The sequence below is a fragment of the Arachis ipaensis genome, chromosome B03 (genome assembly GCF_000816755.2).
Source record: "Arachis ipaensis cultivar K30076 chromosome B03, Araip1.1, whole genome shotgun sequence".
NCBI classification, from domain to species: domain Eukaryota; kingdom Viridiplantae; phylum Streptophyta; class Magnoliopsida; order Fabales; family Fabaceae; genus Arachis; species Arachis ipaensis.
In genome coordinates this window covers 81,060,530-81,075,996 of record NC_029787.2, presented here as the reverse complement: position 1 = coordinate 81,075,996, position 15,467 = coordinate 81,060,530, and positions in this window count along the sequence as shown.

Here is a 15,467-nt window from a genome sequence, read left to right as displayed (position 1 = left end):
CTTCAGACTGGTTGCTAGTAAGAATGATAGAGTGTTGGATGAACTCTAACCATCCTCAAGCCACAGGCTTGAGGTCACGCCTTCTCAGTTGAACTGGCTTACCTTTGGAGTCTCTCTTCCATTGAGCTCCTTCCACACAAATGTCTATGAGGACTTGGTCCAACCTTTGATCAAAGTTAACTTTTCTAGTAAAAGGATGAGGATCTCCTTGCATCATTGGCAAATTGAATGCCAACCTCACGGTTTCCAGACTGAAATCTAAGTATTTCCCTCGAACCATTGTGAGCCAATTCTTTGGATTTGAGTTCATACTTTGATCATGGTTCTTAGTGATCCATGCATTAGCATAGAATTCTTGAACCATTAAGATTCCGACTTGTTGGATGGGGTTGGTGAGAGCTTCCCAACCTCTTCTCTGAACCTCACGTCGAATCTCCGGATATTCACTCTTTTTGAGCATGAAGGGGACTTCGGGGATCACCCTTTTCTTGGCTACAACTTCATAGAAGTGGTCTTGATGGATCTTTGAGATGAATCTCTCCATCTCCCATGACTCAGAGGTGGAAGCAATTGCCTTCCCTTTCCTCTTTCTAGAGGTTTCTCCGGCCTTAGGTGCCATTAATGGTTATGAAAAAACAAAAAGCAGAGCTTTTTCCCACACCAAACTTAAAAGGTTTGCTTGTCCTCGAGAAAAAAGAAAGAAAGAAAGGAGTAGAAGAAGAAGAAATGGAGGAGATAGAGGGGTGTGTTGAATTCGGCCAAGGGGGGGTGTAAGTGTTTATGATGTGTGAAATTGAAGGTGGTAAGGAGGGGTATTTATAGGATAAGAGGGAGAGGGAATTCGTGTAAGAGGGGGTTAGGTTTAGGAGAGAAATGTTTTGAATTTGAATGGTGAGGTAGGTGGTGTTTTATGATGGGTTTTTGGGGAATAGAGGATGGATGTGAGTGGTGAGGAGGTCATGGGGAAGAGGGTAGGATTTGATAGGTGAATGGTGTTTGGGAAATAGGTATTGAGGTGAATGGTTAAGGGTATTTGGGAAGAGTGTTATGGAGAGGTGTGAAGAGGAGAGAGAGTGAGTTGGGGTAGGTGGGGATCCTGTGGGGTCCACAGATCCTGAGGTGTCAAGGAATTCTAGTCCCTGCACCTTTTTGGTGTTTAAACGCCCTCTGTGTGCCATTTCTGGCGTTTAACACCATCTCTGCTACCTTTTCTGGCGTTAAACGCCAGTCTGTCTGCCAATTCTGGCGTTTAACGCCAGCCAGACAGCCAGACACCCTTTTTTGGCGTTAAACGCCAGTCTGTCTGCCAAATCTGGCGTTTAACGCCTAGAATGCTATCAGATTGGGCGTTAAACGCCCATTCTGCTATCCTTACTGGCGTTTAAACGCCAGTAAGCCTGTCCTCCAGGGTGTGCTATTTTTTGATGCTGTTTTTGATTCTTCTTTAATTCTGCAGCTGTTTTTGTGACTTCACATGATCATCTACCTAAAGAAAACATAACATGACAATGGAAAATAAATGTCTATAAAAATAAATATAATTAAATAACATTGGGTTGCCTCCCAATAAGCGCTTCTTTAATGTCAATAGCTTGACAGTGAGCTCTTAGAGAGCTTCACAGAGACTCAGAGCTTAATGGTGGCCTCCCAACACCAAATTTAGAAGTTGAGTGTGGGGGCTCTGTTTGACTCTGTATTGAGAGAATTAGATGAAGCTTTTCATGCTTCTTCTCCATGTTTACAGAAGAAGATCCTTGAGCCTTAAACACAAGGTAGTCCTCATTCAATTGAAGGACTAACTCTCCTCTGTCCACATCAATCATAGTCCTTGCTGTGGCCAGGAAGGGTCTTCCAAGGATGATGGATTCATCCTCATCCTTCCCAATGTCTAGGATTATGAAGTCACCAGGGATGTACAAGCCTTCAACCTTCACTAAGACATCCTCTACAAGTCCATAAGCCTGTTTCATTGATTTGTCTGTCATCTCTAATGAGATTCTTGCAGCTTGTACCTCAAAGATACCTAGTTTCTCCATTATAGAGAGTGACATGAGGTTTATTCCTGAGACCAGGTCACACAGAGCCTTCTCAAAGGCCATGGTGCCTATGGTACAGGGTATTAAGAACTTTCCGGGATCTGGTTTCTTCTGAGGTAATTTCTGTTGAACCAATACATTCAGTTCATTGATGAGCAATGGAGGTTCATTCTCCCAAGTCTCATTACCAAATAACTTGGCATTCAGCTTTATGATTGCTCCTAGATACTGAGCAACTTACTCTTCAACAATATCTTCATCCTCTTCAGAGGAAGAATACTCATCAGAGCTCATGAATGGCAACAGTAAGTTCAGTGGAATCTCTATGGTCTCTGTATGAGCCTCAGATTCCTTTGGTTCCTCAACAGGGAACTCCTTAATGGTTAGTGGACGTCCAGCAAGGTCTCCCTCATTGGAAATCACTGCCTTTTTACTCTCTCCAGGTTCGGCCACTTTGGCTTTGGTTATGGCCTTGCACTCTCTCTTTGGATTCTCTTCTGTATTGCTTGGGAGAGTACTAGGAGGAGTTTTAGTAACTTTTTTACTCAGCTGACCCACTTGTGCCTCCAAATTTCTGATGGAGGACCTTGTTTCAGTCATAAAACTGAGAGTGGTCTTAGATAGATCAGAGACTATGGTTTCTAAGTCAGAGAGGCTCTGCTTAGAATTCTCTATCTGTTGCTGAGAAGATGATGGAAAAGGCTTGTTATTACCAAACCTATTTCTCCCACCATTATTATTATTGAAGCCTTGATTAGGCTTCTGCTGATCCTTCCATGAGAAATTTGGATGATTTCTCCATGAAGGATTATAGGTGTTTCCATAGGATTCTCCCATGTAATTCATCTCTTCCATTGCAGGATTCTCAGGGTCATAAGCTTCTCTTTCAGAGGAGGCTTCTTTAGTACTGCCGGATGCAGCTTGCATTCCAGTCAGATTCTGAGAAATCATATTGACTTGCCGAGTCAATATTTTATTCTAAGCCAATATGGCATTCAGAGTATCAATCTCAAGAACTCCTTTCTTCTGAGTCATCCCATTATTCATAGGATTTCTTTTAGAAGTATACATGAACTGGTTATTTGCAACCATTTCAATGATTTTCTGGGCTTCTGCAGGTATTTTCTTTAGATGAAGAGATCCACCAGCAGAGTGGTCCAATGAAATCTTGGACAATTCAGACAGACAATCATAGAATATACATAAGATGCTCCATTCTGAAAGCATGTCAGAAGGAAACCTTCTGATCAATTGCTTGTATCTTTCCCAAGCTTCATAGAGGGATTCACCTTCCTTCTGTCTGAAGGTTTGGACTTCCACTCTAAGCTTGCTCAACTTTTGAGGTGGAAAGAATTTGGCCAAGAAAGTATTGACCAACTTTTTCCAAGAGTTTAGGCTTTCTTTAGGTTGTGAGTCCAACCATATCCTAGCTCTGTCTCTTACAGCAAAAGAGAAAGAAGAAGCCTGTAGACCTCGGGATTAACCCCGTTGGTCTTAACAGTGTCACAGATTTGCAAGAATTCAGCTAAGAACTGATGAGGATCTTCCAATGGAAGTCCATGAAACTTGCAATTCTGCTGCATTAGAGAAACTAATTGAGGCTTAAGCTCAAAGTTGTTTGCTCCAATTGCAGGAATTGAGATGCTTCTTCCATAGAAGTCGGAAGTTGGTGCAGTAAAGTCACCAAGCACCTTCCTTGCATCTCCACCATTGTTGTTGGGTTCGGCTGCCATGTCTACTTTTTTTTTGAAAATTTCTGTAAGGTCCTCTCCAGAGTGTTATGCTTTAGCTTCTCTTAGCTTCCTCTTCAGAGTCCTTTCAGGTTCAGGATCAGCTTCAACAAAAATGTCTTTATCCCTGTTTCTGCTCATATGAAAAAGAAGAGAATAGAAAAAAAGAGGAATCCTCTATGTCACAGTATGGAGATTCCTTTATGTGAGTATAAGAATAGAAGAATGAGGTAGAGAGAGAATAAGAGGAATTCGAACACAGAGAGAGGGAGAGTATTCGAATATTACTTAGAAGAAAAGAAAAATGTTTTTGTTTTTATTTTAATTATAAGTTAGAATTCAAATTTTAAGAAAAGAAATAGAAGCAAATTGAAAACTAAATAAATTAATTAATTAAAAAGATTTTTGAAAAAATTATTAGTTAGTTTTTGAAATTAATGAGAGAGAAAAGTAGTTAGGTGGTTTTGAAAAAGATAAGAAATAGTAAACTCTTTTTTTAAATTAAAATAAACAAATCAAGTGGTTAATTGAAAAAGATTTGAAAATAAATTTTGAGAAGATAAGAAGTTATAAAAAGATTTTGAAATTAAAATTTTTAAAAAGATATGATTGAAATTTATTTTGAAAAAGATTTGAAAAAGAAATTTAAAAAGATTTGATTTTGAAAATTAAAGTTGATGACTTGACTAACAAGAAACTAAAAGATATGATTCTAGAATTTAAAGATTGAACCTTTCTTAACAGGAAAGTAGCAAACTTGAAATTTTTGAATCAAAACATTAAATGTTAGCAATAATTTCGAAAATTATTAAATAAAATTAAGAGAAAGATTGTGAAAATTAATTAAAAAATTTTTCGAAAAACATAAAAGAAAAATGAAAAAGATTTGATTTTTGAAAATGATTTGAAAAGATAAAGTTTTTAAATTGAAATTTTGACTTGACTAATAAGAAACAACTAAATTTTGAAAATTTTTGACTAAGTCAACCCAAAATTTCAAAACTTATGAGTAAAATAAGGGAAAGATATTAGTTTTAATTTTTGAATTAATGAAGAAAGAGAAAAACAACAAAATGACACAAGACATAAGAACTTAAGATTAAAACAAATAATGCATGCAAGAACACTTTGAATGTCAAGATGAACACCAAGAACACTTTGAAGATCATGATGAACATCAAGAACATATTTTTGAAATTTTTTAAGAAAAGAAAGAAACACATGCAAGACACCAAACTTAAAAATTTTTAATGTTTAGATACTATGAATTCGAAAATGCATATGAAAAATAACAAAAAACACAAAACAAGAAAAGTTAAAGATCAAACAAGGAAAATCATCAAGAACAACTTGAAGATCAAAGAAGAACATATGATGAATTTTCAAAAATTCAAGAAAAATTAAAAACATGCAATTGACACCAAACTTAAAATTTGACACAAGACTCAAACAAGAAACATAAATTTTTTTTTAGGTTTTCATGATTTTATTAAAATTTTTTATATTTTTCGAAATTATTTTGGAAAAAGAAAATAAAGAAATTTAAAATTTTTAATAAGAATTCCAGGATTCGTGCAATGTTAGTTTAAAGCTTCGGTATAAAAGAATTAGACATGGCCAAATGGCCAGCCAAGCTTTAGCATAACAAATACAGACATGTCCTTTCTACAATGGAAAGTGGAAACCTCAGTCCAAAAGATTAGACATGGCTTAATAGCCAGCCAGGCTTCAACATATCTCATGAAGCTCTAGAATTCATTCTTAAAAACTCTGAAGAACAATTTTTTTTTTATTTTTTCGAAAATAAAAATAAAAAGTTTAAACATAAAATAAAATTACCCAATCTAAGCAACAAGATGAACCATCAGTTGTCCAAACTCGAACAATCTCGGGCAACGGCACCAAAAACTTGGTGCACAAAATTGTGATCACACTTTTCACAACTCCGCACAACTAACTAGCAAGTGCACTGGGTCGTCCAAGTAATACCTTACGTGAGTAAGGGTCGATCCCACGGAGATTGTTGGCTTGTTGCAAGCTATGGTCATCCTATAAATTTTAGTCAGGCGGATTTAAATGGTTATGAGTTTTTGATAATTAAAAGATAAATAAAATAAGATACTTATGTAATTCATTGGTGGGAATTTCAGATAAGCGTTTGGAGATGTTTTGTTGCTTCTGAAATTCTGCTTTCCTATTGTCTTCTTCCAATCATACATGCTCCCTTCCATGGCAAGCTGTATGATCCTCTCGGATGAAAATTACTAGGTACAGTTTCTGCACGGCTAATCAACTGTCGGATTTCTCGTCTCGGATGAAAAATACCAGGTACAGCTACCGCACAGCTAATCATCTGTCGATTCTCACTAGCGTCGGAATAGAATCTCTCTATCCTTTTGCACACTGTCACTGCGCCCAACATTCGCGAGTTTGGAGCTCGTCACAGTCATCCCTTCCCAGATCCTACTCGGAATATCACAAACAAGGTTTAGACTTTTCGGAATGCTGCCAATTGGTTCTAGCCTATACCACGAAGGTTCTAATCTCACGGACTCGGTCTGTGGATCAGAGTCCTAAGAGAATATACTCCGGCTGTCGTCCAATGACTACGTTGAACATCATGTAGACCGCTTGTGGTTGTCAGGCACGCGGATCTTGGCTAAGCGAGTAACGAAGATAGTGAGTGATTATCACGGGTCACCCCTTCATTCTGACTTAACTGAATTAAGTATGAGAGTATATCTTGGAGAAGAAGTAGGCGTGAATTGAAAGAGAAACAATAGTACTTGCATTAATTCATGAAGAACAGCAGAGCTCCGCACCTTAATCTATGAGGTGTAGAAACTCCACCGTCGAAAATACATAAGAGAAAAAGGTCTAGGCATAGCCGAATGGCCAGCCTCCCAAATGTAACATAAAAGTGAAAGATAGATGATTCCAAGATAAAAGATCTATATACAATAGTAAAAAGTGCTATTTATACTAAACTAGTTATTAGGGAATGCAGAAAATAAGTAACTAAGTGTAGATAGTGCAGAAATCCACTTCTGGGGCCCACTTGGTGTGTGCTTGGGCTGAGCATAGAGCTTTACACATGCATAGGCCATTTCTAGAGTTAAACGCCAACTTAGATGCCAGTTTGGGCGTTTAACTCCAGTTTTGGTGCCAGTTCTAGCATTTTACGCCAGAAAAGGGTCTCTGGCTGGCGTTTAGACGCCAGTTTGGGCCATCAAATATCGGGCAAAGTATGGACTATTATATATTTCTGGAAAGGCCAAGATGTCTACTTTCCAAAGCAATTGAAAGCGTGCCAATTGAGATTCTATAACTCCTGAAAATCCATTTCGAGTGCAGGAGGGTCAGAATCTAACAACATTTGCAGTCCTTTCTCAGCTTCTGAATCAGACTTTTGCTCAGATCCCTCAATTTCAACCAGAAAATACCTGAAATTATAGAAAAATACACAAAATCATAGTAAAGTCTAGAAATATAATTTTTGCATAAAAAATAATCAAAATATAATAAAAAGTAACTAAAACATACTAAAAACTATGTAAAATGCCAAAAAGGTATAAATTATCCGCTCATCAATATCACATTGTCAGCTCAACTTCCAACCCGAAACATCCCCTTGGGAATGTCGCCTTTCGGTCACGAATATAAATGGGTACCCTCAAGGATATAGTGCCCGGCTCACTCTCCCGTGGATATAGTGCCCGGCTCACTCTTGTGACTTGAAAGGATGCGAGCGGAATACTCTGCCACAAACCTCACATCTCAACATAAACGGGATTAACTACCGTCCTTACACTGGTGCCATGACCTCAACAAGTGGGATTAACCACCGTCTTTGCCAGACGCATAGCGACTCAACAATATCAGTATAGTATGTAGTATATCTCAGTGATCATTGTCCATTCAGTCCAAGTCCATTCATACTCAAGTCATCAATCTCATAACCATACTCATTCATTTCCAAGTCCCAAACAACTCCTCAATTCCTTAAGTTCACAAGTTCATCATCAATATAGTGCTGATAAACCCCAATTTTTTGGTTTATATTGTGTAGAATTTGGGGAGTTTTGTCAATGTTCTCCACACTTATTCATATAAATTGCATGGTTTTGTGTTCCCTTCCTAATTTCGCTTCATGATTGAAAACATGCTTCTTTTGTCTTAAAAATACTATATTTTGATCCTCTTCTATTACCATTTGATGCCGTGATATGTTGTTGAGTGATTTCAGAGTTTATAGGGTGAGAATGGCCTAGAAGAGAGAAAAGAAGCATGCACAAGTGGAAGGAACATGAAGTATGGAGCTTTGGAGAATTGGCTGCGACGCGTACGCGTGGCCCATGCACATGCGTGGGTACAAGAGGCTAAGAATGGCGCGCGAGAGTTGACGCATTCGCGTGGATTGGCAAAATTCCGAGCGACGCGTGCGCATGCCTGACGCGTACGCGTGGCTCGCGAAACTCAGGCGACGCGCACGCGTGACGCCCAGTACGTGACCTCATTAATGAAATCGTCGCTGGCGATTTCTAAGGGGCTTCAGGACCAAATTCAGCTGGATTTTGCATGGAAAAGACCCAGGAACTCTAGGGGAAAAGGGGAGGGGGGATCATTCATTGTACACTTTTATACACATTTTTGGCTAGTTTTGGTTCTCATGTCCTAGGGAGAGAAACCCTTGCTCTTCTCTAGATCTAGTTTGATTTGATCTTTCCTTGTTGAATTGCTGAATTGGATTTTGTTAATTTTAGTTTTAATTACTCAATTTGAATTTTCTAGTTTTCATTTTGTCTAGATCTTGTGTTTGAATTTGAATTTTCTTGTTATTTTCCATTTCCTTCTCATTCTATGAACTTTGTAGATCTAGAAATTCTATTGTTGTATTGATGTTATCTATGATTAATTGTGATGTGGAGTTATTTTCTATTGAGAATTGTTAGTGGTTATTTGTAGTTTCCAATTAATTTGCAATTTGAACATGTCTTTTATTAATGCATACCATGTGTTTGATGAAATGTTTCCCTTGATTATGGAGTAGTTTTCTGTACTCTTGGCCTAGGCTAAGGGAATTGGGTAAACTTGAGTCGTTGGGTCTAATTGATTTGGTGATTTGAGAACCCTTTGTGGTTAACTTGATACTCATTGACACCAATCTACTACTAAGTCAATTAGTAGTTAGATTAGAATTTATGAGTTGAAATTGACCAAGCCATTTAACGTACTTCAAGCTTGGAAGTAGACATTATATGTACTTCAAGCATAGAGGTAGACTTAATGAGCTTGGTTTCTCATAATTGTCAAGATATGGTTATTAGACAAGGATGGTGATCCCAATTCCTATGCCTAGCCAAGAGTGCCTTTTATTATTCATATTTGAAACCCAAAATTTCCAATTGTTTAGTTCTTGTTGTAGCAAGTTTAGTTGCTTACTTAGACTTAGAATAGAAGTAGATTATATGTTCTCTTGCTAGATGGAAATTGCTCATACTTAGTTTTAGTTACTTGATTTAGTTTCTTGCACTTTAAGATTCCTTGCATGTTAAGTTTAGTAGTTTAAATTCTTGCTTATGACTCCCAACCCTGGAATTCTAACCAATATTGATGCACATATTTGTCCATTCTCTTGAGGACGACCCGAGACCAATACTCTCGGTTACTTTATATTGGGGTTGAATTTGTGACAACCATATATTAAAATTTGATTTGAGGATTGTTGTTGGTTAGAACTATACTTACAACGGGATTTTATTGAGAAATTCTTTATCGACGACAATTCTCACTATCAAATTTTTGGCGCCGTTGCAAGGGAATGGTTGCAACGTATGCATTGATATTGGTTATGTGAATATGTGAATAGTGTAGATAGTTTACTTGATTCCGATATTTTGTTTTTAGTTTAGATTTCTTTTTATACATGAGCTATGAATTCTAAGTTGGATGACTCGGTCCCAACCAAACTCTAGCTTAGCCGAGTTCGATCCTGAGATTGAAAGAACTTTGTTACACACTCGGCAAGTTATGCAGCGGTTGAGTTACACGACTAGTGCTTCGGCCCCTCTTGAAGGACTTGTTGAACCACTAGACGGAACCGAGAGCGACTTAGAGTCCACTACCTCATATTCTTCTGTTGACAGCACTGATACATCTTTGCATCCTACAGGTGAACGCTCTATGGTGGAGCCATAAAGAATCACTTTGCACGAACAAGGGGTCCCGGATCTTATTCTTCAATTGCAAGCTAGTATCCAAATCTTGATCCGAACTTTGAGTTGAATAGTTTGATTAATTTTCTTCCCAAGTATCATGGACTTCCGGGACAAGAACCCATCAGACATCTGCGAGATTTTCAAGTTGCTTGTTCAACGACTCGAAGGAATGGAGCCGATGAGATTGCCATCATGGTCTTTTCTTTCCCCTTCTCTCTTGAGGGGCAAGCAAAAGAGTGGTTCTCTTCCCAACTGGATGAGGTAGTGACCGAATGGGATTTGTTAAGAAGAGAGTTTTTAGACAAGTTCTTTCCGCCGGGGAAGACCGACTACATCTGGAAAGAAATCTCTAGTATAATGCAAAGGGACCAAGAGACCCTCTATGAGTATTGGACTCGATTCAAGAAGCTCTTGGATTCTTGCCCACACCATGGGTTGAACACTCACTTGCTCATTAGTTATTTCACCGGTGGTCTTTACGCAGAAGACAAGAGATTGCTCACCGCTTCTTGTGGTGGTTCTCTTTCCAAAAACAAGACGACGGCGGAAGCTTGGAGCTTGATAAATAATGTCGCCGAGGCTACATAACATGTAAGGGTAAGGAGTAATCCCTTCAAAGGTGTGGTGGAAGCACCCTAATAAACCACTATTTCATGGTTTATATTGTGCTTAATTGTATGGTTTTATCAATTCTTTACCCACTTATTCATATGATTGGCATGCATTTATATTTCCTTCCAAAAATTATTACATGATTGAATATTTGCTTCCTAAAGACTTTTAATTATGTATTTTAATTCTCCTTCATTCCATTAGATGCCGTGATCTATGTGTTAAGTGTTTCAGGCTTTATAGGGCATGAATGACTTAGAGATTGGAAAGGAAGCTTGCAAAAATGGAAGGAACACAAGAAATTGAGGAGATGATCAGCGAAAAGTGACATAGACACATGGCTCACGCGACCGCGCGACATAGAGGAAATCGCAGTGACGCAGACGGATGGCTCACGCGAAGATAATGAATTCGGTCGTTGTGGTCGGACTCTATTATGGATTTCTGAGCACATTCTCCATAGACTAATAGGATTAATGAAGAAGCATGGAATAATTCATAAAGTTGCAACCGCCTACCATCCTCAGACTAATGGGCAAGCCGAGGTGTCAAACAAAGAGGTAAAGTGTATCTTGCAGAAGATAGTCAAACCTCATAGGAGAGACTGGAGCACCAGGCTACAAGATGCACTTTGGGCATACAGAACAGCATACAAGACACCCATTGGGATGAGTCATTTCCGCTTAGTTTATGAAAAAGCCTACCATCTCCCAGTTGAAGTAGATCACAAAGCCTTTTGGGCAGTAAAGGAATGCAATATGGGATTTGAAACAGCCGGAGCTGAGAGGAAGTTGCAACTGCAAGAATTAGAAAGCCTTCGCCTGGAAGCTTATGAGAACTCAAGGCTGTACAAGGGAAAGATGAAGGCTGTACATGATAAGCACATCAAGAGGAGAGAGTTCCAACCTGGGAACTTAGTCCTCCTTTATAAATCTAGACTGAGGCTCATGCCAGGCAAGTTGAGATCAAGATGGGAAGGTCCATACAGAGTAGAAAAGGCCGAGCCGTACGGAGTTTTTCACCTAAGTCACCCTTCAAGCTCTGAACTCATCAAAGTTAATGGACATCGTTTGAAGCTCTACCATGGCGAGAAGATGAAGAAAAACAAGGAGCTCGAGATCTTCCTCTTGGAGGATCCACACATAGCCGAAGACTGAGCTAGTGGAGCGCAACTTACGGACGTTAAAGCAAAGTGCTAGGTGGGAGACAACCACCATGGTATGATTGTTCTTTTCTTTATTCTTAGTTTTCTTTTTCCATAAATCTTCTCCTTATTCGCACATATAGCTTGCATTTGCATTTGCATATTTTTATTTATAAATTTTTTTTTCACGCGACGCGACCGCCTCAATGACGCGTCCGCGTCGCAGGTGGCTCAGAAAGAATAAGAGAGCGAACAGAGAGTCACGCAGGAGCGTGGCTAGAGGCGTGCCTTTGGCACAAATCACCCCACGCGACCGCGTCGCTGACGCGTCCGCGTCATGTGGGAACATTGGCCTCCCACGCGACCGCGTCACCCACGCGGCCGCGTGACCTGAAAATCGACGTGAAAAGGGTGCATAGCCGAAAGTTGTGCTAGAGTGGTGCTGGACTGGCGCTAGACGCACAACCCTTACCATGCGAATGCGTGCCCCACGCGTCCGCGTCATATCCCAATATTGGCCACTCACGCGATCGCATGACCCACGCGATCGCGTCACCCAAAATTTGGGAAAATAAGATTTTTAATAGAGAGTTGTGCGAGCGCGAGGCTGCCCTCATGCCAGTAGCATAAACTATGTCACGCGACCGCGTCAATCCATCTAAGCGCAATTCGCGCGAACGCATGACCCACGCGTCCGCGTCGCTTGCGCCGCACATCTTACCCTAAATTGCCAAATATCTTATCTTTCTTTTCCCCCAAATCCTATTTTCTCTTTTCCTTCCTTATTTCTTCCTTCTTCCTTCTCCCTTCTTTCTCACTTTCTTCTTTCTCACTACCATTAACAAGGTTTTTTCTTTTCTTCTTCTCTTCTTACTTTTCCATTATCTTTCTTAATTTTTATGTTTTCTTCTTTTCTTTTCTTTTTACTTTCATTATCCATATTTTCTTTTTCTTTCTTTTTCTTTCTTTTAATTAGTGTTAGAACTTATTTGAGTCATTATTTCTCATTATATGCTTGTGGATTGTTGCAAAAATTGTTTGGCAATTATATATTACTTTTTAAAGGGTTGCTTGCATGTTCAAATTATTATTTTCAATAGTTTATTCATCATGCATGCTACGTGTTGTGAAAAAGCCCATATAGCATTATGCATTTTTTACATTATTCTATTCTACTATTCAATGCTTGCTTTTCATAAAATTCCTTTACTATTTTATTAATTTAATTTAATTATCAATACAAACGTGATGGTTAGTTTGTTACGAGTGATAACATATTTAACAAATTAAATGCTTGAACTATGCTACTCATGCCTTTGCCTGCATGCCAATAAACACCTTGCATTTAATTATCATCAAATGCGCTTTCTATATTTCCATTGGTGAACTTTTCACATGTAGTCATGACCATGTGTTAACAACATCCTCTTTACCGTGCATTGATTATCACTTATACCATCCTCTTCCTTGCTCCGTCCCTTTGAATTCATGTTACTTTCTTTTTTTCCCTTTTCAGGATGGCCACCAAGAAAGGAAAAGAGAAAACTACTCCCAAACCACCAGCAAGAAGAGGAACAAAAAGAGCATTAGTGGCTGAACCTTCTTCAACTGCAGTCAAGCCCTCAACAAAAAGAATTAAGAGGATTATAAAGGTTGATGAAAAGGAGAAAGCCTTCCCAGCAAAGGACACTGCGCGATTTCCCAATCGCCACTGTGAGCAGATGTTCCCTATCCTGGCAGAACGGAGCTACAACAACGAATACCTTCTTATCCTCCCGCCCAATATTGCTACCTTTGTTGAGCCGCAAATTGAATGAAGATAATGGGGTTTCCTACAGAGACAACCAAGGCAGGCTAATCTTTCTTGGGTAGTTGAGTTCTACTCTAATTTCCACCTGCCAACCCTGCAGTCTGTCTATGTACGTCAGAAGCAAGTCCCCATTACAGAAGAGGCCATTCAATGAGCTCTAGATCTTCCCCCTACTCCAGAAGGATTGGACGCCTTTCAAGAAGCCGCACTCATGCGCCAGATGTACCAATTTGATTGGGACGCTGTTCTTAGAGTTATCACACTACCTGGCAGCAGATGGATCTACGGATACCACCGTTCTCGTCCTAAGGGAATATCGGCTTCATCACTTACCTTGGCGGCTCGCGTATGGGCACAGATCATGTCCCATTACGTATTTCTGAGCACTCACGAATCTTCCTTCACTACAGACATGGCCGTTCTACTATGGTGCATCCTTACAGACCAGCCTTTGAACCTACCAAGACACATCCGGAATGCCATGGGACACGTACAGATTGCGGGCAACTTACCTTTTCCCGCCTTGGTCTCAGATCTCGTCTCAGCAGCCGGAGTCTCCTACAGAGATGGAGACACCAAAGCCATGCTTCCACGGGATGATCAATACGTCCCTAACGAGAAATATATTAGACTTCCAGCAGCCACTACTAGCCAGCCTACAGAACTGGCTGAGGACATCCCTCCCTCAGCACCACAAGCACCTGCAACAAACCAACTGCTCCATCAGATACTTGAAAAGTTGGATCGGCAGGAACAGAAAACTAAGATGAGAGAGCGCCGTAACAAGCGCCGATTCACATACCTTAAGGAGCTGATTATGGAAAAATTCAAGGACTCAGACACCCCGGACTCCACTTCCTTCACCAGCACAGGGAGCCATGACGGTCCCGACTGTGGAGAGACTACTACCAGCCCACCTTTGTTCCTGACAGATGGCACCGAGGACGGTGCAAAGCCTTAAGTGTGGGGAGGTCGGTCAGTACCTGACTTCCGGAGATAATTTCTCTTCCCTAACACCAATAAATTAGGATATTTAGTTAGTTTTTCTTTTGTAGAATAGGATAAATCGCATAGTAATAGATTAGTTGCATGCATGTTCTACTTGATTGAAAAGACAATAAGTTTCTTCTAAGACCCTATCTTTAGAACAAAATTTCACTAATTTTAATCAAAACTTTTATGTTAAAATTGCTTGAAGTTGTATTTGGAACATGATTTTTGAGCTAAAGAACACAAAACCTGTGAGATTTGAGCTTATTTGCATGGTTACAGTATTTAACCATAATTATTTTATTCTTGTGTGTTTACTTCTCCATGATTGTAATCTATATTTTGTTTCATCCTATATGTCCAATGTTTAATATATTTATATGTTTGCATATGATTGAGGCCATTACTTATTTAAACTCACTTATCCAAATTAAACCTACCCTTTTAATTACCTTTGTTAGCCACTTTGAGCCTTTAAATCCCATTTGTTCTGTATTTTACCACATTACTAGCCTTAAGCGAAAAAATAATTTTATACCCCAATTGAATCTTTGGTTAGCTTAAGATAGAATTGTGTGTGTTAATTAAGTATGGGAAATTGTGGGAACAAAAGATAATAAGGGAATGTGTCATGATAATATGATGGGAATTTGGGTACCTACTCCTGTGAAACTATAAGAATTAAAAATCTATGTGCATTGATTAGCTATGTTTATTTTTAGTTTATGTTAAATATATATATAAATAATTAAGGGGACAAAATTGCCCCAATGCTAAGTTAAGAATTCAAAGATCAATGCGTGTATGATAAAATTAAAATAAAAAAAAAGTTGATACATGAGTATGGAATGTGAAAGAGAAATTTTGGGTAGCTAGGTGTGAATTTGAAGTTATATAGAATATATATATGTTGGGTTAAAGCTTGGG